General features: G+C 49.9%; 1 long non-coding RNA gene across 1 annotated transcript; it reads right to left on the bottom strand.

The window, feature by feature from the left end:
• Positions 1 to 13,921: 13,921 nt before the first annotated feature.
• On the bottom strand, positions 13,922 to 21,225 carry LOC146760921 (uncharacterized). Its single transcript, XR_014945052.1, has 4 exons — positions 21,086 to 21,225; positions 15,304 to 16,422; positions 14,618 to 14,746; positions 13,922 to 14,241 (listed from the first exon to the last, which is right to left on the bottom strand). It is a non-coding gene; the product is annotated as an uncharacterized LOC146760921 (long non-coding RNA).
• Between the last annotated feature and the right edge of the window lie 849 nt (positions 21,226 to 22,074).

Raw genomic sequence — 22,074 nt, 5'->3', positions numbered from 1 at the left:
TGAGATCAAGGGGTAATTTAACACCGTTGGAAGTAATTGGGGTTCAGGAGTAGCACATGCAGAATTTTGATCATGCAGCAAGTTGTGATTTCTACTGTGTTGAAGAACTGGCACACACATATACGCCTGCAGCCGGAGCTTGATTGACTCTCGTCAATACGGCCTTCCAAAGCCCGGCCCTGGGGAGCTGTCCAAAAATTTTCCAACATTTTGTATTACCTAAGTTTATTTTAAACAGCCAAGGAGGAGTAATCTCTTAAAGGCTTTTTTAAAGGCATTGGACTAGGTTTTGATTATCACGTCTCAGGAAGCTTCTGCATTCCACCTAGTGCTAATGGGATAAATCAAGAGCAGATTACACAAGAGATTCAGGCCTTGCTGCCAGTCTTTTATGAATCAGAACTTTGTTTCATGTTGCCAGATATTGTGGTTTCCTTTTCAGGAGATTCCTTTGCTGTATATTAAGAAGGCCAAGGGCATCCTGGCCTGCATCAGAAACAGTGTTGCCAGCAGGAGCAGAGAGGTGATTGTCCCCCTGTTCTCAGCACTGATTAGGCCGCAGCTCGAGTGCTGTGTTCAGTTTTGGGCCCCTCAGTGCAAGGAAGACATGGAGGCCCCGGAACGCGTTCAGAGAAGGGCAACAAAGCTGGTGAGGGGTCTGGAGCACAGGCCGTATGAGTTGAGGCTGAGGGAGCTGGGATTGTTCAGCCTGGAGAAGAGGAGGCTCAGGGGAGACCTCATTGCTCTCTCTAACTTCCTGAAGGGAGGCTGTAGTGAGATCCGGATGTAGTGTGTAGGTCAGATCTATGAGGCAGGAGCTGCTGTGGGGCAGATGTGGGTCAGATCTATGGGGCAGGAGCTGTTGTGGGGATGATGAGGGTCAGATCTATGTGTCAGGAGCTGCTGTGGGACAGATCTAAGGGGCAGGAGCTGCTGTGGGGCACATGTGGGTCAGATCTATAAGGCAGGAGCTGCTGTGGGGCACATGTGGGTCAGATCTATGGGGCAGGAGTTGCTGTGGGGCAGATGTGGGTCTGATCTATGGGGCAGGAGCTGCTGAGGGTCAGATCTATGGGGCAGGAGTTGCTGTGGGGCACATATGGGTCATATCTATGGGACATAAGCTGCTGTGGGGCTGCTGTGGGTCATATCTATGGGGCAGGAGCTGCTGTGGGGATGATGTGGCTCAGATCTATGAGGCAGGAGCTGCTATGGGGCAGATGTGGGTGAGACATATTGAACAGGAGCTGCTGTGGGGCTTATGTGGATCAGATCTATAGGGCAGGAGCTTCTGTGGGGCAGATGTGGGTCAGATCTATGAAGCAGCAGCTGCTGTGGGGAACATGTATGTCAGATCTATGGGGCAGGAGCTGCTGTGGAGATGATTTGGGTGAGATCTCTGGGGCAGGAGCTGCAGAGGGGCTTATGTGGGTCAGATCTATGGGGCAGGAGCTGCTGTGAGGCTGATGAGGGTCACATCTATGGGCCAGGAATTGCTGTGGTGTAGATATGGCTCATATCAATGGAGCAGGAGATGCTGTGGGGCAGATCTATGGGGCAGAAGCTGCTGTCAGGTATATTTGAGTCAGATGTATGGGGCAGGAGCTGCTATGGGGCAGATCTCTGGGGCAGGAGCTGCTGTGGGGGCGATGTGGGTCAGATCTCTGGGGCAGGAGCTGCTGTGGGGCTGATGTTGGTCAGATCTATGGGTCAGAAGATTCTGTGAGGCTGATGTGGGTCAGATCTATGGGGCAGGAGCTGCTGTGGGGCAGATGTGGGTGAGATCTATGGGGCTGGAGCTGCTGTGGGTCAGATCTATGGGGCAGGAGCTGCTGTGGGGCAAATGTGGGTCTGATCTATGGGGCAGGAGCTGCTGTGGGGCACATATGGTTCTGATCTATGGGTCAGGAGCTGCTATGGTGCTGATGTGGGTCTGATCTATTCGGCAGGAGCTGCTGTGGGACTGATGCGGGTCAGATCTATGGGGCAAGAGCTGCTGTGGGGCAGATCTATGGGACAGGAGCTGCTCTGGGGCACAAGTGAGTCAGATCTATGGGGCAGGAGCTGCTGTGGGTAAGATCTATGCGGCAGGAGCTCCTGTGGGGCTGATGAGGGTCAGATCGATGGTGCAGGAGCTGCTGTGGGGCTGATATAGATCAGATCTATGGGGCAGGAGCTGCTTTGGGGCATATGTGGATCAGATCTATGGGACAGGAGCTTCTGTGGGGCTGAATTGGGTCAGATCTGTGGGGCAGGAGCTGCAGTGGGTCAGATGTATGGGGTAGGAGCTGCTCTGGGGCAGATGTGGGTCAGAACTATGGGTCAGGAGCTCCTGTGGGGCAGATGTGGGGCAGATCTATGGGGCAGGAGCTGCTGTGGGGCTGAGGGGGATCAGATCTATGGGGCAGGAGTTGCTGTGGGGCTGACGTGGGTCAGATCTATGGGGCAGGAGCTGCTATGGGGCAGATGTGGGTCAGATGCATGAGGCAGGATCTGCTGTGGGTCAGATTTGTGGGGCAGGAGATGCAGTGGGGCTGATGTGGGTCAGATCTATGGGGCAGAAGCTACTGTGGAGATGATTTGGGTCAGAACTATGGGGCACGAGATGCTGTGGGGCTGATGTGGGACAGATCTATGGGACAGGAGCTGATGTGGGGCTGATGGGGGTCAGATCTATGGGGAAGGAGCTGCTGTGGGGCAGATGTGGGTCAGATCTATGGGGCAGGAGTGGCTGTGGGTCAGATGTATAGGACAGGAGCTGCTGTGGGGCTGATGTGCGTCAGATCTATAGGACAGGAGCTGCTGTGGGGCTGCTGTGGGTCAGATCTCTGGCGCAGGAGCTGCTGTGGGGCAGATCATTGGGACTGGAGCTGCTGTGGGGCACAAGTGAGTCAGATCAATGGGGCAGGAGCTGCTGTGGGGCACACGTGGATCAGATCTATGGGGCAGGAGCTGCTGTGGGGCACAAATGAGTCAGATCAATGGGGCAGGAGCTGCTGTGGGGCACACGTGGATCAGATCTATGGGGCAGGAGCTGCTGTGGGGCTCATGTGGGATAGATCTATGGGGCAGGAGCTGCTGTGGGGCTGAAGTGGGTCAGATCTATGGGGCAGGAGCTCTGTAGGACTGATTGGGGTCAGATCTATGGGGCAGGAGCTGCTGTGGGGAAGATATGTGTCAGATCTATGGGGCAGGAGCTGCTGTAGGACTGATTGGGGTCAGATCTATGGTGCAGGAGCTGATGTGGGGCAGACGTGGGTCAGATCTATGGGGCAGGAGCTACTATGGAGATGATGTGGGTCAGAACTATGGGGCAGGGGATGGTGTGGAGATGATTTGGGTCAGATCTCTGGGGCAGGAGCTGCTGTGGGGCTGATGCTGGTCAAATCTATGGGGCAGGAGCTGCAGTGGGGCTGATGTGAGTCAGATCTATAAGGCAGGAGCTGTTGTGGGTCAGATCTATGGGGCAGGAGCTGCTGTGGTTCAGATCCATGGGTCAGGAGCTGCTGTGGAGATGATGAGGGTCAGATATATTGGCCCGAGCTGCTGTGGGGCTGATTGGGGTCAGATCTATGGTGCAGGAGCTGATGTGGGGCAGACGTGGGTCAGATCTATGGGGCAGGAGCTGCTGTGGAGATGATTTGGGTCAGATCTCTGGGGCAGGAGCGGCAGTGGGGCTTATGTGGGTCAGATCTATGGGGCAGGAGCCGCTGTGGGGCACATGTGTGTGAGATCTATGGGGCAGGAGCTGCTGTGGGGCAGATGTGGGTCAGATTTTTGGGGTAGGTGCTGCTGTGGAGCTGATGTTGGTCAGATCTATGGGGCAGGAGCTGCTGTGGGTCAGATCTATGGGGCAGGATCTGCTGTGGGTCATATGTCGGTCAGATCTATGAGTTAGGAGCTGCTGTGGGTCAGATCTATGGGGCAGGAGCTGCTAAGGGGCACATGTGGGTCAGATCTCTGAGGCAGGGGCTGAGGTGGGTCATATCTATGGGGCAGGAGCTGCTGTGGGGCTGATGTGGGTCAGATCTATGGAACAGGTGCTGCTGTGGGGCTTATGTGGGTCAGATCTATAGGGAAGGAGTTGCTGTGGGGCAGGTGTGTGTCATATCTATGGGGCAGGAGCTGCTGTGGGGCTGGTGTGGGTCAGATCAATGGGGCAGGTGCTGGTGTGGGGCTGATGTGGGTCAGATCTATGGGGCAGGAGCTGGTGTGGGGCTGATTTGGGTCAGATCTATGGGGCAGGAGCTGCTGTGGGGCTGGTGTGGGTCAGATCTATGGGGCAGGATCTGCTCTGGGGCACATGTGAGTGAGATCTATGGGGCAGGAGCTGCTGTGGGGTAGATGTTGGTTAGATCTATGGGGCAGGAGTAGCTGTGGGGCATATGTGAGTCAGATGTATGGGGCAGGAGCTGCTGTAGTGCAGATGTGCGTCAGATCTATGGGGCAGGAGCTGCTGTGGAGATGATTTGGGTCAGATCTCTGGGGCAGGAGCTGCTGTGAGGCTGATGAGGGCCACATCTATGGGCCACGAATTGCTGTGGGGTAGATATGGCTCATATCAATGGGGCAGGAGATGCTGTGGGTCAGATCTATGGGGCATGAGTTGCTGAAGGGCACATGTGGGTCAGATCTCTGGGGCAGGAGCTGCTGTGGGGCTGATGCTGGTCAGATCTATGGGGCAGGAGCTGCTGTGGAGCTGATGTGGGTCAGATATATTGGCCCGAGCTGTTGTGGGGCCGATTGGGTAGGATCTATGGGGCAGGAGCTGCTCGGGGGCACATGTGGGTCAGATCTATGGGGCAGGAGCTGCTGTAGTGCAGATGTGGGTCAGATCTATGGGGCAGGAGCTGCTGTGGAGATGATTTGGGTCAGATCTCTGGGGCAGGAGCTGCTGTGAGGCTGATGAGGGCCACATCTATGGGCCACGAATTGCTGTGGGGTAGATATGGCTCATATCAATGGGGCAGGAGATGCTGTGGGTCAGATCTATGGGGCATGAGTTGCTGAAGGGCACATGTGGGTCAGATCTCTGGGGCAGGAGCTGCTGTGGGGCTGATGCTGGTCAGATCTATGGGGCAGGAGCTGCTGTGGAGCTGATGTGGGTCAGATATATTGGCCCGAGCTGTTGTGGGGCCGATTGGGTAGGATCTATGGGGCAGGAGCTGCTCGGGGGCACATGTGGGTCAGATCTATGGGGCAGGAGCTGCTGTAGTGCAGATGTGGGTCAGATCTATGGGGCAGGAGCTGCTGTGGAGATGATTTGGGTCAGATCTCTGGGGCAGGAGCTGCTGTGAGGCTGATGAGGGCCACATCTATGGGCCACGAATTGCTGTGGGGTAGATATGGCTCATATCAATGGGGCAGGAGATGCTGTGGGTCAGATCTATGGGGCATGAGTTGCTGAAGGGCACATGTGGGTCAGATCTCTGGGGCAGGAGCTGCTGTGGGGCTGATGCTGGTCAGATCTATGGGGCAGGAGCTGCTGTGGAGCTGATGTGGGTCAGATATATTGGCCCGAGCTGTTGTGGGGCCGATTGGGTAGGATCTATGGGGCAGGAGCTGCTCGGGGGCACATGTGGGTCAGATCTATGGGGCAGGAGCTGCTGTGGGACAGATGTGGGTCAGAACAATGGGGCAGGAGCTGCTGTGGGGCTGATGATGATCAGATCTAAGGGGCAAAAGCAGCTGTGGGGCAGACGTGGGTCAGATCTATGGGGCAGGAGCTTCTTTGGGGCTGATGTGTGTCAGATCTATTGGGCAGGAGCTGCTGTGGGTCAGATCTATGGGGCAGGAGCTGCTGTGGGGCAGATGTGGGTCAGATCTTTGGGGCAGGAGCTGCTGTTGGGCAGATGTGGGTCAGATCTATGGGGCAGGAGTTGTTGTGGGGCAGATGTGGGTCTGATCTATGTGGCAGGAGCTGCTGTGGGTCAGATCTATGGGGCAGGAGCTGCTGTGGGGCAGATGTGGGTCAGATCTATGGGGCAGGGGCTGCTGTGGGGCACATGTGGGTCTGATCTATGGGGCAGGAGCTGCTGTGGGTCAGATCTATGGGGCAGGAGCTGCTGTGGGTCACATATGGGTCAGATCTATGGGGCATAAGGTGCTGAGGGGTAGATGTGGGTCATATCTATGGGGCAGGAGCTGCTGTGGGGATGATGTGGCTCACATCTATGGGGCAGGAACTGATATGGGGCTGATGAGGGTCACATCTATGGGGCAGTAGCTGCTTTGGGGCTGCTGTAGGTCAGATCTAAGGGGCAGGAGCTGCTGTGGGGCTGATGCTGTGTGTCAGATCACTGGGTCAGGAGCTGCTGTGGGTCTGATGTGGGTCAGATCTATGGGGCAGGAGCTGCTGTGGGTCTGCTGTGGGTCAGATCTATGGGGCAGGAGCTGCTGTGGGGCACATGTGTGTGAGATCTATGGGAAAGGAGCTGCTGTGGAGCAGATGTGGGTCTGATCTATGGGGCAGGAGCTGCTGTGTGGCTGATGTGGGTCAGATCTATGGGGCAGGGGATGCTGTGTGTCTGATGTGGGTCAGATCTATGGGGCAGGAGCTGCTTTGGGTCAGATCTATGGGGCAGGAGCTGCTGTGGGGGTGATGTGGGTAAGATCTATGGGGCAGGAGCTGCAGTGGGGCTGATGTGGGTCAGATATATGGGGCAGGAGATGCTGTGGGTTAGATCTATGGGGCAGAAGCTGCTGTTGGGTATATTTGAGTCACATGTATGGGGCAGGAGCAGCTGTGGGGCAGATCTCTGGGGCAGGAGCTGATGTGGGGGCGATGTGGGTCAGATCTATGGGTCAGGAGATGCTGTGGGTCTGATGTGGGTCAGATCTATGGGCCAGGAGCTGCTGTGGGGCAGGTGTGGGTTAGATCTTTGGGGCAGGAGCTGCTGCGGGTCAGATCTATTTGGGGCAGGATCTCCTGTGGGGCACATGTGGGTCAGATCTATAGTGCAGGAGTTGCTGTGCGTCTGATGTCGGTCAGATCTATGTGGCATGAGCTGCTGTTTGGATGCTGAGGGCCCGATTTATGGGGCTGGAGCTTCTGTGGGGGAGATATGGGTCATATCTATGGGGCAGGAGCTGCTGTGGGTCAGGTCTATGGGGCAGGAGCTGCTGTCGGGCAGATGTGGGTCAGATCTATGAGGCAGGAGCTGCTGTGGGGCAGATGTAGGTCAGATCTATGGGGCAGGAGCTGCTCTGGGGCACATGTGGGTCAGATCTATGGGGCAGGAGCTGCTGTGGGGGATATGTTAGTCAGTTGTATGGGGTAGGATCTGCTGTGGGGAGATGTGGGTCAGATCTATGGGGCAGGAGCTGGTGTGGAGCACATGTGACTGAGACCTATGGGGCAGGAGCTTCTGTGGGGCAGATCTATGGGGCAGGAGTTGTTGTGGGTCTGATAAGGCTCAGATCTGTAGGGCAGGAGCTGCTGTTGGTCAGATCTATAGGTCAGTTGCTGCTCTGGGGCTGATGAGGGTCAGATCTATGGGGCAGGATCTGCTGTGGGGCTGAGGGGTTTCAGATCTATGGGGCAGGAGTTGCTGTGGGTCAGATCTGTTTGTCAGATCTATGGGGCAGGAGCTTCTGTGGGGCTGATGTGGGTCAGATCTATTGGGCAGGAGCTGCTGTGGGGCAGATGTGGGGCAGATCTATGGGATTGGAGCTGCTGTGGGGCACAAGCGAGTCAGATCTATGGGGCAGGAGCTGCTGTGGGGCACACATGGATCAGATCTATGGGGCAGAAGCTGCTGTGGTGCTGATGTGGTTAAGATCTATGAGACAGGAGCTGCTGTGGGGCAGATGTGGGTCAGATCTATTGGGCAGGAGCTGTTGTGGGGCACATGGGTATCAGATCTTTGGGGCAGGAGCTGTTGTGGGGCACATGTCGGTAGATCTATGTGTCAGGAGCTGCTGTGGGGAAGATGTGGGTCAGATTTTTGGGGTAGGTGCTGCTGTGGAGCTGATGTTGGTCAGATCTATGGGGCAGGAGCTGCTGTGGGTCAGATCTATGGGGCAGGATCTGCTGTGGGTCATATGTTGGTCAGATCTATGAGTTAGGAGCTGCTGTGGGTCAGAACAATGGGGCAGGAGCTGCTGTGGGGCTGATGATGATCAGATCTAAGGGGCAAAAGCAGCTGTGGGGCAGACGTGGGTCAGATCTATGGGGCAGGAGCTTCTTTGGGGCTGATGTGTATCAGATCTATTGGGCAGGAGCTGCTGTGGGTCAGATCTATGGGGCAGGAGCTGCTAAGGGGCACATGTGGGTCAGATCTCTGAGGCAGGGGCTGAGGTGGGTCATATCTCTGGGGCAGGAGCTGCTGTGGGGCTGATGTGGGTCAGATCTACGGAACAGGTGCTGCTGTGGGGCTTATGTGGGTCAGATCTATAGGGAAGGAGCTGCTGTGGGGCAGGTGTGTGTCATATCTATGGGGCAGGAGCTGCTGTGGGGCTGGTGTGGGTCAGATCAATGGGGCAGGTGCTGGTGTGGGGCTGATGTGGGTCAGATCTATGGGGCAGGAGCTGGTGTGGGGCTGATTTGGGTCAGATCTATGGGGCAGGAGCTGCTGTGGGGCTGGTGTGGGTCAGATCTATGGGGCAGGAGCTGCTGTGGGGTAGTTGTGGGTCAGATCTATAGGGCAGGATCTGCTCTGGGGCACATGTGAGTGAGATCTATGGGGCAGGAGCTGCTGTAGTGCAGATGTGGGTCAGATCTATGGGGCAGGAGCTGCTGTGGGGCAGATCTATGGGACAGGAGGTGCTGTGGTGCACATGTGGGTCAGATCTATAGACCAGGAGCTGCTGTGCGGCTGATGTGGGTAAGGTCTATGGGGCAGGAGCTGCTCTGGGGATCATGTTGGTCAGATCTATGGGGCAGGAGCTGCTGTGGGGCAGATGTGGGTCAGATCTATGGGGCAGGAGCTCCTGTGGGGCACATGTATATCAGATCTTTGGGGCAGGAGCAGTTGTGGGGATGATGTGTGTCAGATCTACGGAACAGGTGCTGCTGTGGGTTTATGTGGGTCAGATCTATAGGGAAGGAGCTGCTGTGGAGCTGATGTTGGTCAGATCTGTGGGACAGGAGCTGCTGTGTGGCTCATGTGGTTGAGATCTATGGGGCAGGAGCTGCTGTGGGGGTGATGTGTGTCAGATCTATGGGGCTGGAGCTTCTGTGGGGTAGATGTGGGTCAGATCTATGGGACTGGAGCTGCTGTGGGTCTGATGGGGGCTAGATCTATGGGGCAGGAGCTGCTGTGGGGGTGATGTGTGTCAGATCTATGGGGCAGGAGATGCTATGGCGCTGATGTTGGTAAGATATATGGGGCAGGAGCTGCTGTGGGGTAGATGTGGGTCTGATCTATGGGGCAGGAGCTGTTGTGGGTACGATGTGGGTCAGATCTATGGGGCGGGAGCTGTTCTGGGGCAGATGTGGGTCAGATCTATGTGGCAGGAGCAGCTGTCGGTCAGATCTATGGGGTTGGAGCTCCTAAGGGGCAGATGTGGTTCGGATCTATGGGGCAGGAGATGCTGTGGGGCTGATGTGGGTCAGATCTATGGGGCAGGAGTTGCTGTGTGGCTGATGGGGATTTGATCACAGAATCACAGAATCGCAGAATCACAGAATGACCCAGGTTGGAAGGGACCTCATGGATCATGAAGAACAAACCCCCCTGCCTGGCAGGGCCACCAAACATACACCTTTACTAGATCAGGTTGCCCAGGGCCCTGTCCAACCTGGCCCTGAACACCCCCAAGGACGGGGCATCCACAACCTCCCTGGACAGCCTGTTTCAGGGCCTAACCACTCTCCTAGTAAACAACTTTCCCCCTAACGTCCAACCTAAATCTTCCCTCTTTCAACTTAAATCAGTTTCCCCTAGTCCTGCTATTATCAGCCCTTTCCAAGAGTTTACTCCCCTCCTGGCAGTAAGTTCCCTTCAGGTATTGAAAGGCTGCAATGAGGTCACCCCGCAACCTTCTCTTCTCCAGGCTGAACAAGCCCAACTCCCTCAGCCTGTCCTCATAGGGGAGGTGCTCCAGCCCCCTGATCATCTTCGTGACCCACCTCTTGGCCCCTTCCAACAGCTCCATGTCTTTTTTGTACTGAGGGCTCCACACCTGGACACGGTACAACAGATGGGGCCTCACAAGAGCAGAGTAGAGAGGGACGATCACCTCCCTATCCCTGCTGATCACCCCTCTCCTGATGGAGCCCAGGATCCCATTTGCTTTCCGGGCTGCCAGAGCGCACTGCTGGCTCATGTTGAGTTTCTCATCCATCAGGACCCCCAGGTCCTTCTCTGCCGAGCTGCTCTCAAGGACCACTCCTCCCAGCCTGTACAGGTGCCTGGGGTTCTTCCAACCTAAGTGCAAAACCTTGCACTTTGCCGTGTTGAACCTCATTAGGTTCACTCAGGCCCACCTTTCAAGCCTGTCAAGGTCCCTCTGAATGGCATTCCTTCAACTGCACCACTCAGCTTAGTGTCATCATGCACACACACCCATGTGGACAAATTCTGTATAATCATCTCCTCACTCTGGTGATAAAATCTCCCCGAAGAAGGATCCTGCAGCTCCACCATGGAACCTTCTAACTGAGGAAGAGGACCTTTGGTGAAGAAAAGAGCACTTGGGCAGTATGAGTCTCCAAGCACATGTGCTTCGCGTCTCCAGGCTGCTGCTGAGACCCAAAGGTGCTGTAAATCCATATAACTACCTTCACTTTTGCAGTATGACTGAATTAGGCACAGAAATATGGATAAAAGAGGCATTAAAATCAGAGCAGTTGGCCTTCAAGGCACACAGCTTTCAAAATGGCTTGGAGAGCAGAGCAAACTCTTTGCAAGTAACTATTACCACACAGTTCCATTTGGCTAAGTCAAAACATGTGCATTCTATTCGAGTATGATGATCTTTACATGCAGTTTATAACTGTAAAAAGGTATGTTTCAACTTGGGGAGAGGGGAGCTGTGGTGAGAGCCATGGTTTGGAATCCTTCAGGGCCAGCATGCTTATCTGTGAGTCTGAGGGAGACGCCTCCAGGCCAAAGCAGGTGCTACAGAGAGAAAGGTTTGACACAAATGGTTTTATTTGACTGTTAGAGACAAATGAGTAGGAAGAAGCTATGATTTCTTTGCTGACTGCTGGTAAATCAGAACTGCAGACTGTAGGAGAGCTTAAAGGAGCAGTAGTAGGAGTGTGAATGAATGCTCTCTGTTCTGCACTAGGATGGATGTGTGACCAGCATGACATACCAATCTTCCACTCCCAAATCATGCTTTCCTGGAGGGCCTTCAAAACACTCTCACTGAGCCAAAAAAGACACTTTCTGGGCAGGGAAGGTCCCCAGAATGCCCATAGCCCCACCTGAGCACCTGACACTGGCACTCTCTGCCTGCCTCACTGAGCCTCTTTGTATTTTCACCTCTGCCCAGCATCATGTAGAAGGGCTGCCAAGGGCTGTGTGCCTGCGTGCTCCCCTTGTGACAGCATTGTGTTGTAGGTGCCAACAAAGGGAAAGCACGGACAGTGCAAAGTAGCTGATAATTGCATTAAATGGGACTGTTTTGGCAGCACTTTGATTGTGTGCTGAACATACTTACACGGATCTTCATTAATTTAGAGGCTGAAGAGAGGCTGCAGCTCATTGCACAACATTCAGAGGTTCCCTCCCACATGCAAACGCATCTTTTGAAAAGCCAAGCCTTGATCTCGTTTGAGGTACCTTAGAAAATGTAACTGCAGTGGATCTGCTGAAGCTGAATTACTTGTGGAGAGAACATATTACATGTCTTCCCTTAGATCTAGTCACTAGTTATCTCACATGTGCTGTTGTATTAGACAGAAAAAGCACAAAATGGTGTACTTCCTCTTGTTCCAAAGGAAGTGACAGTCGTTATTCTTTCCAGCAAATGTAATTGCATCAATTGTTTCTCACACAATACTCACAATTAAGGTTTCCAAAAGCACAGCTAAACTATAAAGCAGAGGGGAGCTGTTATTCACAGGTGTTGGATTAGATCTAATTTATGAGAGTAGCAGAAGCTACTTAGATGCGGGTGCTTAAAGCACATTCCTTCCTCCTATATTCTGAAAGAATACTTAGACCACTCAAGGATATTTCAATACCCTGAGCTTTTCCTGGAAATGCTTGAATATGGCGTAGGCAAACGAGAGATAAAGGAGAATCTTATAGCACAGGCAGATGACTAATGATGGTGCAAGCCATAAAAAAACACAGGACTGCTAACAAGGGAATGGAGATCAGCTGAGTAACCAAAAGAACAGGGTTTCAAATATTCATTTTTACACAAATGCAATTGTGATAGAGTAGGTGCATTATTCCGAGGGAAGGCAGAAAGTGAGATAGAGTAAAAGCTCTGCACTGTGCTGGTCACAGCACATTCAGCATTTTGCAAGCAGCTCCCAGCTGCATAGAATTGAGCAACACACCCATGAGCAGCCCACAGCACTGCAGGTGCTGCTGCCCTGCTGTCACCTACAGGTTGTGCTTAACAGTACTACTATATGTGAATACTTATGCTGCAGCTCTCTCCAGCTCCTCCAGATCTGAGCAAGACTGGATCAAAGAAGGGTAAGGTGCCCTGTTTTTTGAGGCAGCAAGGTTTTTTATTCATAGGGGAAAAGAGGTGTAGTCCAACATGAACATGTGCGTCTAAAATCGTTGTCAGTCTTCAAGGGAGGGAGCTGGAATTTCATCTGATTAATTTTTCCCCACTCTCAGTTCTCAGGAGGGTCACCGGCTGAGGAACTGGCAAAACTCTTTTCCCATTTTGTTTTCAACCTTTACCTTTTGTCAGCTCACTCTGCATCTTCTAGATCCCAGCCACCCCCAGTTTCCAAACACACCACCTTCTCACCCATCCTCTGCTCATACATGAGGTACCGCCAGCTGATGTTTATTCAGCTCAGAGAACAGCAGCGTATCTAACGGTCTTTAGTTATTAACACAAAAATCTTACCATGTGCTCACACCAAGACAATCTGGTACCATCACCCTTTCAGGTCATGCAGCAAAGCACTTGTTTGACTGCTTTTGAAAGATTCTTTTTCTTGCACTATCCCCTCAATACTCTTCATGTTATCTAGATGAGAACAAGCCACATCTGCTTACATCTCCTTCCAGATGTAACAGCCCTGGCAATCCTAAGGCATACTTCCTGATTGCACTGCTGCAACCAGCATTACACATACAGTATTGCATAATGTAGCCAAGTGTGGGAACAACCACACAGCCACAGGCAAGCTGTCACCTCAAAAGGAAAGTTCGTTCATGTTTTTCATGGCGCTGGGACTGCAGAGTGCATAAATGAATTCAACATTCTCTGTATTATTACCAGAATTCAACAGGGATGGAACCTTTACAGCACAAATAATTTTGTTTGAGCACAGGCTTTGAAGACTATAAACTATTTGACCATTGCACGAGTTAGAAAATAAATTCTAAGTCTTGAAATATTCTCTACATACTTAGGAGTAAAATGCCCTACATTTTGAGCAGTTCTGTTGGCAACACTGTGAGGTTGCTACCTCTGGCTTTGCACGTGCTCTTGAACCAGGAGGAGGATCTGTGCTCTTGTCCCCTTAGAGAGCATTTGTGCTTTTTCTCATGAGTTTCCATTCTTTCCATGCTAAAGAGGGAAGGTGATGTGCCTGTAAACATGTTGTAGTTTAAACCTTCTGGTGCTGCACGCAGGTGCTGTGGGAGGGATTACCTTGTTTGTGGCAGTCTGGGCTGGGGGTGTGTTTGTGTGAAGATCTGCAAGGTGATATTTGCTCCTCCCAGACTTCTTATGGGACATGCACGCATGCAAGCAAATATGTAAAAGAAAACCCACTTCAGGTGTGTTGCATTGCTCCAAAGGAGTGTAAGAAAGGAAAACACCAGTTACATAATAGAAGTATTCTCAAGAAGGAATTGTTTAATCACAAACACCTTTCAGTCTTAATAAAACTAAATTAGATCTTCTCTAACAGATCAGCATTTTATCCACAGTTGTTATACACACAAAAAAAGAGAAAAAAGTAGATTATCGTTTTAAAATGTAGCATTGCTATTATAAAAGAAAGGCTGGATGTTCTGCTGGTACAGCTTCTCCCTCACAGTTTAGCATTAAACTGCGTCAGCATCTTCTCTAGCTTCAATGCTAGTGCCATGTTACCTTTAATCCTTAATTTTCCTGACATGAAGGCCATGGTTGGCTTTAGTTTACCTAAAAAGAAGACACAGAATCATCAGGAAAAGGAAAGGAACTGGAGATTGCGATATCATATAGTAGTTACTTTGCTACCAAGTTCTACTGTAAAAGCATCAGAAAAGAGGTTCAACAGATTGACTGGATGCTTTCTGAAGCTACGCTCTGAAAAGTTCAATAGCTACTGAACAAAGCAGTAGATATTTTTATTATAAAATCATGGACTCACAGAGTGACTTACGTTGGAAGGGAATTTAAAGGCCACGCACTTCCAGCTACAGCTCATCCAATTCCAAGACCACAAAGAGAGGTGAGCCTGTCAGCTCATCCATCAGCAAGATGTTTCCTGCCACCAGTAGCTGCCTCGGTTCTGCCAAACCCGTTTGTTACTCACCAGTGAACATCTTCACAAAGTCGCCACTCGACATGCTCATCACAACATCAGCTGCTGCAGGAGGCTTCCCAAACCCAGCACTCCCACTGCTGGTTTTCAGGTCAAGGTACCAAGTGCCTCCTTCATCACCTGAGTGGAACTGGGAGAACCTGTGGCAGCACCACAAGGACTGATGTGCCCTGCCCTTTGCTACCCCCGCCTGCTTTTCTCTCCCATCTTCGTGCTAGACATGCTGGAGGTGCTGTGCCAGAAGCTGCCCCGCGCTCTCTGTGCAGACAAGGTCAGCCCCAGCAGATGCCCCACAGTGCCACAGTGTCAGGGGACAAGGCAGTGGCTGCTGGTGGAGCTGGAGGCAGCAGGGGTTTGGAACAGAACTACCATGCTGACCCTGTGCAGCACGGCCAGCAGGGTGACACAGCAGAAATGAAACACCAGGAAAACACACCACAGTCCCCAAAAGAGCAGCACATGCTGCTGATGCAGAAAGCGTCTCCCTGTGACAACAGCAGCAGGGTAAATCCCACATGTGCTGAAGTTGGCTCTGAAAGGCAGCATGTTATAGAGCACACCCAAAGATGTCCCTGTTCCTAGACCAGTTATAAAAGACAAGTATTTACATGTGAAAATACAGACTGACACTTGCTAGAAAAGTGAGCATTTGAGAATTTTACAAGTGATGGTCTTACCTGACAATTCAAACTGAAAGACGCCCTGCGTGGATTTCACTATTTCTTTATTGAGTTCTCCCTGAATAACTCTGAATGTTTCTGCTACAGGCCCCGCTGAAGCTGATTCTTTATTAAGCTTGGCTCCACCTGATGCCTGTGAAGCACCTAAAAGAAACAGATGGATTCTCTGTAAAATGCTGGAACGCTCTATCTCACTTATATTTCTAAGAATATATATGTTTTCAGCAGTTCTTCTGCAAATGCTTCTAAGGTGTGAATCAATTCACTACTTTAATCAGCAACTTTCTACACTGCAGTGAATGTGCTCATTTAACATTAAGAAAGAGCATTTGCAATTTATAAGGCATGTAATGCTTAGCAGCCCCTAAAAGCCATGCAGAAGGTCAGTGTATCAGGAAATAATTATTCTACTCAGTGAATTGCTACTGTGTTGGAGATCTGGGCAGTTGGCAGTATCAGTTCCTGGCAGAAAAGTCTAAGTGCGCACTCACAAATAGTATTTTCAAGGGAACTGGGCTCTTTTCAAACTTAGCCTCTTTCTTTCCTATATTTGTTTTGGCACTCCTATAAAACATATTCAGTATTCCTATTTGCCCTCCAATAGAAACATCACTATTCTGAAAAAGTGAACCTGATTCTTTTGTAAAAAACCAACTTCTCTATTTCATCTTGTAGACATTCACATCATGTACGACTGTGAGAACTTCATGTAGGAATAGAAGCTTCTCAAGTTCTCACACTGCAAGAAAGATGTAACACTCCTGCAAAATATGCTGATTGCTTGTGATTTTTTTACAGCAATATTTACTCATAATCTTCATACCACTTAACTCTGGTGGTAAAAAGCAAAAAGGTTGTTCAAAACAAGGTGCTGATTATGAACTGTGAAAGTTGCAGACACTAAAGTCACTTCCATAAATCAAACAGCCCAAATACAAGAGATTTTGCCACATAGCTTGAATGTAGTCCAAAAGTAACTTGAAATAGAGGAGGCATTCATTATCATCACAAATAATCGACATGTACATGCAGAGGTTGCCCTTCCACGGCCTTCTGATTATGTGGCTGTCATGTCAGTTTCAGCATCCAAGAAGAAGTCAGGCATCAGGGGGTGACCTAAAGGGGAGTTGAACAATAACAGTAAGCCCAAGTAAGGGTGAACAGCACAAACAGGAATCCATTCTGAAGGCAACAGCACCTCAATTTACCAGTAAATGAACTACAGGTTGAAAGAAGACGAGGTGACATGTTTAGGTTCTGGTACATTTAAAATCAGACCCAGAAGCCTCTTACAAATTCAGTCAGAAACATCTGAAGATGAAGAAACACTATCTCACTATTTGGTAAATAGTAATACATGCGCTTGTGGTGCAGGTCTATTTTCTTTTTGCTAATGGGTTTAATATATATATATATATATATATTTATATATATATATATATATATATATATATTTTAATATATATAGGCATTGATTATTAGAGCCTCAGTGGACTATTATGTGCTTTCCCAGAATCCACATTCTCAAACGTGAGGCAAAGCATCTTTTGACTGAGTCAAAGGAATATATCCATATTCCCCATATGGCCTTCCTTCCTTGGCAAACTTCTCATTTTAAAGATCTCTTTTACCTGGTGCAATTGCATAGACATCAAAATCCTTAACGCCTTCTTCTCTCAGTAGAACTTCATCAATAATGAAGTTTCCAGTGAAAGTTTTCGGCTTTGTTAAAATGCAATATGCAGCATCTGCAATTATGTCAGTTTTTCTGCACTGCTTCTCTATTCCGGATCCTCCCAGCATATCCATAGCAGCTGTATGTATGGCTGGAAAATTCAGAGGACAGGAAATTACAAGTTTAACACTAATGACATCACATACTCATCTCTTTGGCAAATGCATAAACTTTATTCTCCTCTCACATGAAAGTAAATCATGAGAAGACTAAACTGTGAAATACCATCAACCAGCGAAGAATGGTCAACCAGCAAACAATCCTCAAAGTGTAAAGATTCCCTTACTTGAAAAGTATTAAAGGAACCAAAAGAGGAATAAAGGGAAGAACTCCTTGTAATATTCATATTATTCAATGCTTCTATCAATACTTTCCACACAAAGACTTCCTCTGGCTTTATTCAGGACATGAAAAACTAACAGGACAACTATCTTTCTCAAAGTGAACGTGCATCAGCAATTAACATTTTCTGCAGCCATTACCATACTGAAAATCTCAATTTTAGCCCCACAATAACTTGTGAGATAACAAAGTGACTCTAAGTTAAAGATGAGAAACCCAATAGCACAAACTCAAACTTTTCCTGGCTTATGCTCCTCTACTTTCACATTACAGCCAATTATTATTGTTCTAAATATAGCAAAACTATGGGCAAAGACTGATATGAAAAACCATCTACTGTCCTGCAATCTGCACATCCTTCCATCTATTTCATACAAAGTGCTGCTGGTTTTCCATTAATTCATACATACAGCATCTTCCACTTTGACCCTGCAGTACCTCTACTACTCATTCACACTCTTACATCCTTTTGGCAGGCTACCTCTTTCACTTTTAGTTAAATCGAGAGCTCATAACATCTCACTATCAGCATATTTTCTTGTTTCAAGGAGCTGGATGAACCAATAGAACCATACTAGCACAGTGTTAATCTCCAGCATTGAAGCTGATCACATATATATGATGTTCTTTAAATTAAAAACTTTGTAATTGTAATGTAGATACTACAGAAGTCACCTCTCTCACTCTCTAAAGTAGTTAACTTTTGTTTTGGCAGATAAACCTTTCAAAACAACATTTTTCTTCCTAGACTGAACATTACAAACTTTTATACTTCAGAACATGAACAGTTTTCATCAAGGAAACACCGATACATACAAATTTTGAAAGCTCACTTGCTGCTTCTAATGCTTTCAAGACACTGGTCTCTTTGTTCAGCAGCTACCAAACCTTCAACAGCAGCCCTGGTCCTCACTGACCCATGGACAATAAACTGGAGCTAGTATAAGATGGGCACACCAAGTTATTTTTCTGCTATGCGGCCCTTCAGTGTGCTGTGACTTGCAAGAAGTGTTGGATGGTTGTGTGAAGAAGCAATTGATTTCCCACTCAGCCAAAACTTTTTTTTTTTTACATCTACAGAGGTACATATCTTGTCAGCTTCATCTATTTCCTGGCAATCTAACTAGCTGGGGATTCTAAATATTAACATAAATGTCCAATACTACTCAGGGATGGTGTGCAAACCAAAGTTTGAGTCATGTTGAAAGGAGCAGTGACAAGACAGGAGAAAAAGCAGAATGTGCTCAGGCTGAAGGCAAGTTTAAGTGAAAACAGGAAGGCAACAGTGAGAACTAGGAAAGAAAGCCAATACCCACACAACATCTTTGATCACAAAAAAATACATAGAAGTGCTCGGTGTTCTGAATCAGTCCTAAATAAGACCACCTGTATAGGACAAAACACAACAATTCAAAATAATCACCTGTTTTAGGCCATAAAGCATTGACAGCAACTTCTCCTTTAAATTCTTCTGCCATTCCCAAGACACACATGGACATGCCATATTTACAAATTGTGTAGGCTACAAAAAGCACACAAAAATCCCATATTTAGTAGGATACATATTTAGTCTACACATAGAATTTTACTTTTGAAGGATGTAAGTCACGGAAAAATCAACTTTCTGGGGTCAAAGCATCATCTTCCTAGAGTACAGAAACTCTCCCAGCTCCTACCACCCCCTTCAGATACAAACTGACCCTTTTACATGAGTATTGAATTGGGGAGGGAAAAAAAAAAGGAAAAAAGCACGTTGTAAATCCTTTTTGTATACTCTGAGAAGGGGATGTTGCAGAGAAGGAACATGGACCTGCAAGAGGAGTTTAACCATGTTCCAAGTGTTGAAGTTTAAAAGATAATCCACAGGTTTAAGATGAGCAACATATGTTCTAGCCCAAAGACGCAATTGGGGCCTCCTTCACTCCTCAAAGATAATTTCTATTTAAAAAGACAGCAATGAGCTTTATCGCTATCAAATCAAATGTGGAAGCATAGAGAAAAAAAGATTTTGCCTTCCTATCTCTATTGGGAATAGAAAACATGGTGTAGTATTAAGAAATCCTATGAAAAACTCTTAACTCTTACCTGCAGAACGTTCTTGGAAATATAAGCCTTTCACCACCACTGAAGACTTTTTGTACAATAATCCAAGGCTGCCCACAACAGAACTGCTGCATTCTCCAAAAGCAGAAAAGGAGTGACTTCTAAAAACAACAAAACCAACCAATTCTAACGTTTTGATACTCAGTGCAGCTCTCTGTAATTTAATTCTTTTGGCCCTCTGAACACAGAGGACCAGTAGCTCAACACGCTGTAAAGGCAAAGTCCAGGATCACAATCCCAATGCAGGGTGCCAAAGACAAGAGCCAAAAATCAGATTTTCAAAAATGACCATGATTTTCCTTAAGGCTTTCACAGTAAAACTCAGTTTGCAAGTAACTGCATTTAACCCAATAAATCCCCACAAGTCTGTCCAACCAACCAGCAGGCTGACACAGCTGTGCAAACGACTTGTGACTGAGCCCCTGTGTACAAAGGTGTCACACAGAGTGGAAGCACCAGTGAGATAAAAAGGAACTGGGAATATTGCATGAGCATATCAGCACAGTGTGAGGAGAACCAAAGTTCACCTGCAGCTGAGACTTGCAAGGGAAGCCAGTGGCAACTTGTTTATCTGCTATAATGTGGGTAGGAAGAGCATGAACAAGGGAAAGGCGTTGCTGAGTGGCATGGGTGATTCAGTGAGAGCAGACACTGGTAGTGCCTTGCTTAGGAACATGGTTTACCAGGACATGAGAAACTAGCCACAGATGAGAGGTAATCTTAGAACTTGGAAGGTTGGAAAAGACAATATAGTCCAACCTTCAACCCATCCCCACTATGGCCACTAAACCATGTCCTTCAGTGCCACATCTAAACCCTTCCTGAACATCACCAGGGATGGTGACTTCACCACTTCCCTGGGCAGCATGTTCCAATGCATCATCAATCTCAGTAGGTAAAATCAAGCCTGGTGAACCTGATTGACTTCTGTGATAGAATGAAAGGATTTGAGGCCAAAGTGATAACAGCTGACACCATTCACATTAGCAAGGCTTTCATTACCATCTCTCAAAATACTTTTGTATCCAAGTAAATACATAATAGTCTGGATGGTTGAACAGCCTAAGGGGTAAGAGAAATGTTAACTGGACAGGTTCAGGGAGTTAGAATCATGCAGGTGGGCTCCTTTTGCAGCAGGCACGGCTGCAACCAGGGCAGCCCACAGGCTGCACCGTGGGCACTTTCTGCACTCGTACAGGATCTCATGACTACTGCTTGCAACACACGGGAACGAATAAGGTCAACGTATGTCCCCGTTCATTAGCAGCGCAGAAATAACGCCGCAGCAGTCACTCAATTCAGATTCCACAGCACACCCACAGCCGCACTTTGCCCTCTGGACGTGCACACAGCTCGGCCCGTGAGCAAACAGCACTGAGCGGGACTCCGGGTCCGACCCAGCCGCTCCGGGGCCACCGTGCCCGGCCGCGGCCTCCACCCCGCGTCCCATCGCCCTCAAGGGGCTGCGGAGCACGCGTCTGTCCCTCTGCCCGGCCCCGGCCCCGGCCCCGGCCCCGGCCCCAGCTCTGCCCTGGCAGCTCCTGTGGCTCGGAGCTCGCGGCCCCGCCGAAGGAAGGAGGAAAGCCCAGGTCGCCTTACCCAGTGTTGGGCAGCATGGCGGCACGGCCATGGGGCGGCTGTCGGCTCGGCACGGGACGCGCTCCCCGCTCACACCGCCCTCCGCGCAGCCGCGGCCCGGGGAGCCGGGCGGAGCCAGGGCCGAGCGGGGCGGGATGAGGGGCGGGTGATGGAAGTATCGGGATGAGTTCCCTGCGGGAGTACACCTCGTTCAACCAAGCCAAAGCCTTGCACGTTTTCACTGACAAAATTAAAATCGCATCTGAGATCTCGCACTCAAGGAAAGGACTGAATGACCAAACTGAAGTGACAACTGAAACGATTTATTATTGAAACAACCTGTCCTTATAACTATCGGTCTATCCACTACCACCTTGGGCCACTATGCGGGCGCCGACATGACCCCACTGCAGGGCGCTCACTCGTCATCTTCATCACTGTCATCTTCATCAGTGCGCAGCCAGCAGCCTTCCTCTACCCAGACAGAGCTGGTGAAAGGTGGGCGCTGCGGGTCCTCCCAAGGCTCCCACTCCTCTGGCATCACCGTGACTTCATGCTGTATGTTCACCGTGAGCAATAAGGAGTGCAAAAGCAGGCCGGCCTCAGGAGCACGCTGCTCTTGCTCTCTTGGGCGCCAGGGAAGTTCCTGCAGTGCTGGGTTGCGTGGCAAGCTGTCTCCCATGTAAGATGAAGCGGTGAACGACAAGGAAGTAGAAATGTCTCCAGGGCTCCAGCCGCTGTTTGGTGGCAGCAGGGACGGGTCCAGAGGCTGGTTCATTCCCCAAGCTGCTGCAGCACGCATTGGCCGGCTGTAAGAGGCTCGAGCTCGGCGTCGGCTGCGGTTTCTCCTTCGGCGCTTGGGAGGCCGGGGTCCCCTGGCTGCAGCCGCCTGGGTGCCGGCTGCCGGACCCGCTGCCTGCAGGCAGCCCCTGCGGGAGCAGGAGCAGCAGCAGCAGCAGGAGCAGCAGCAGGGGCCCGTCTCGGCTCTCCTTCTCCGGGCAGATCTCGGC

This window comes from Coturnix japonica, chromosome 4, assembly GCF_054131305.1.
Source record: "Coturnix japonica strain WE chromosome 4, WE-NBRP24, whole genome shotgun sequence".
Lineage (NCBI taxonomy): Eukaryota > Metazoa > Chordata > Aves > Galliformes > Phasianidae > Coturnix > Coturnix japonica.
The sequence above is the reverse complement of the archived record's forward strand: the minus strand, read 5'-3'. Positions and strand labels throughout refer to the sequence as shown.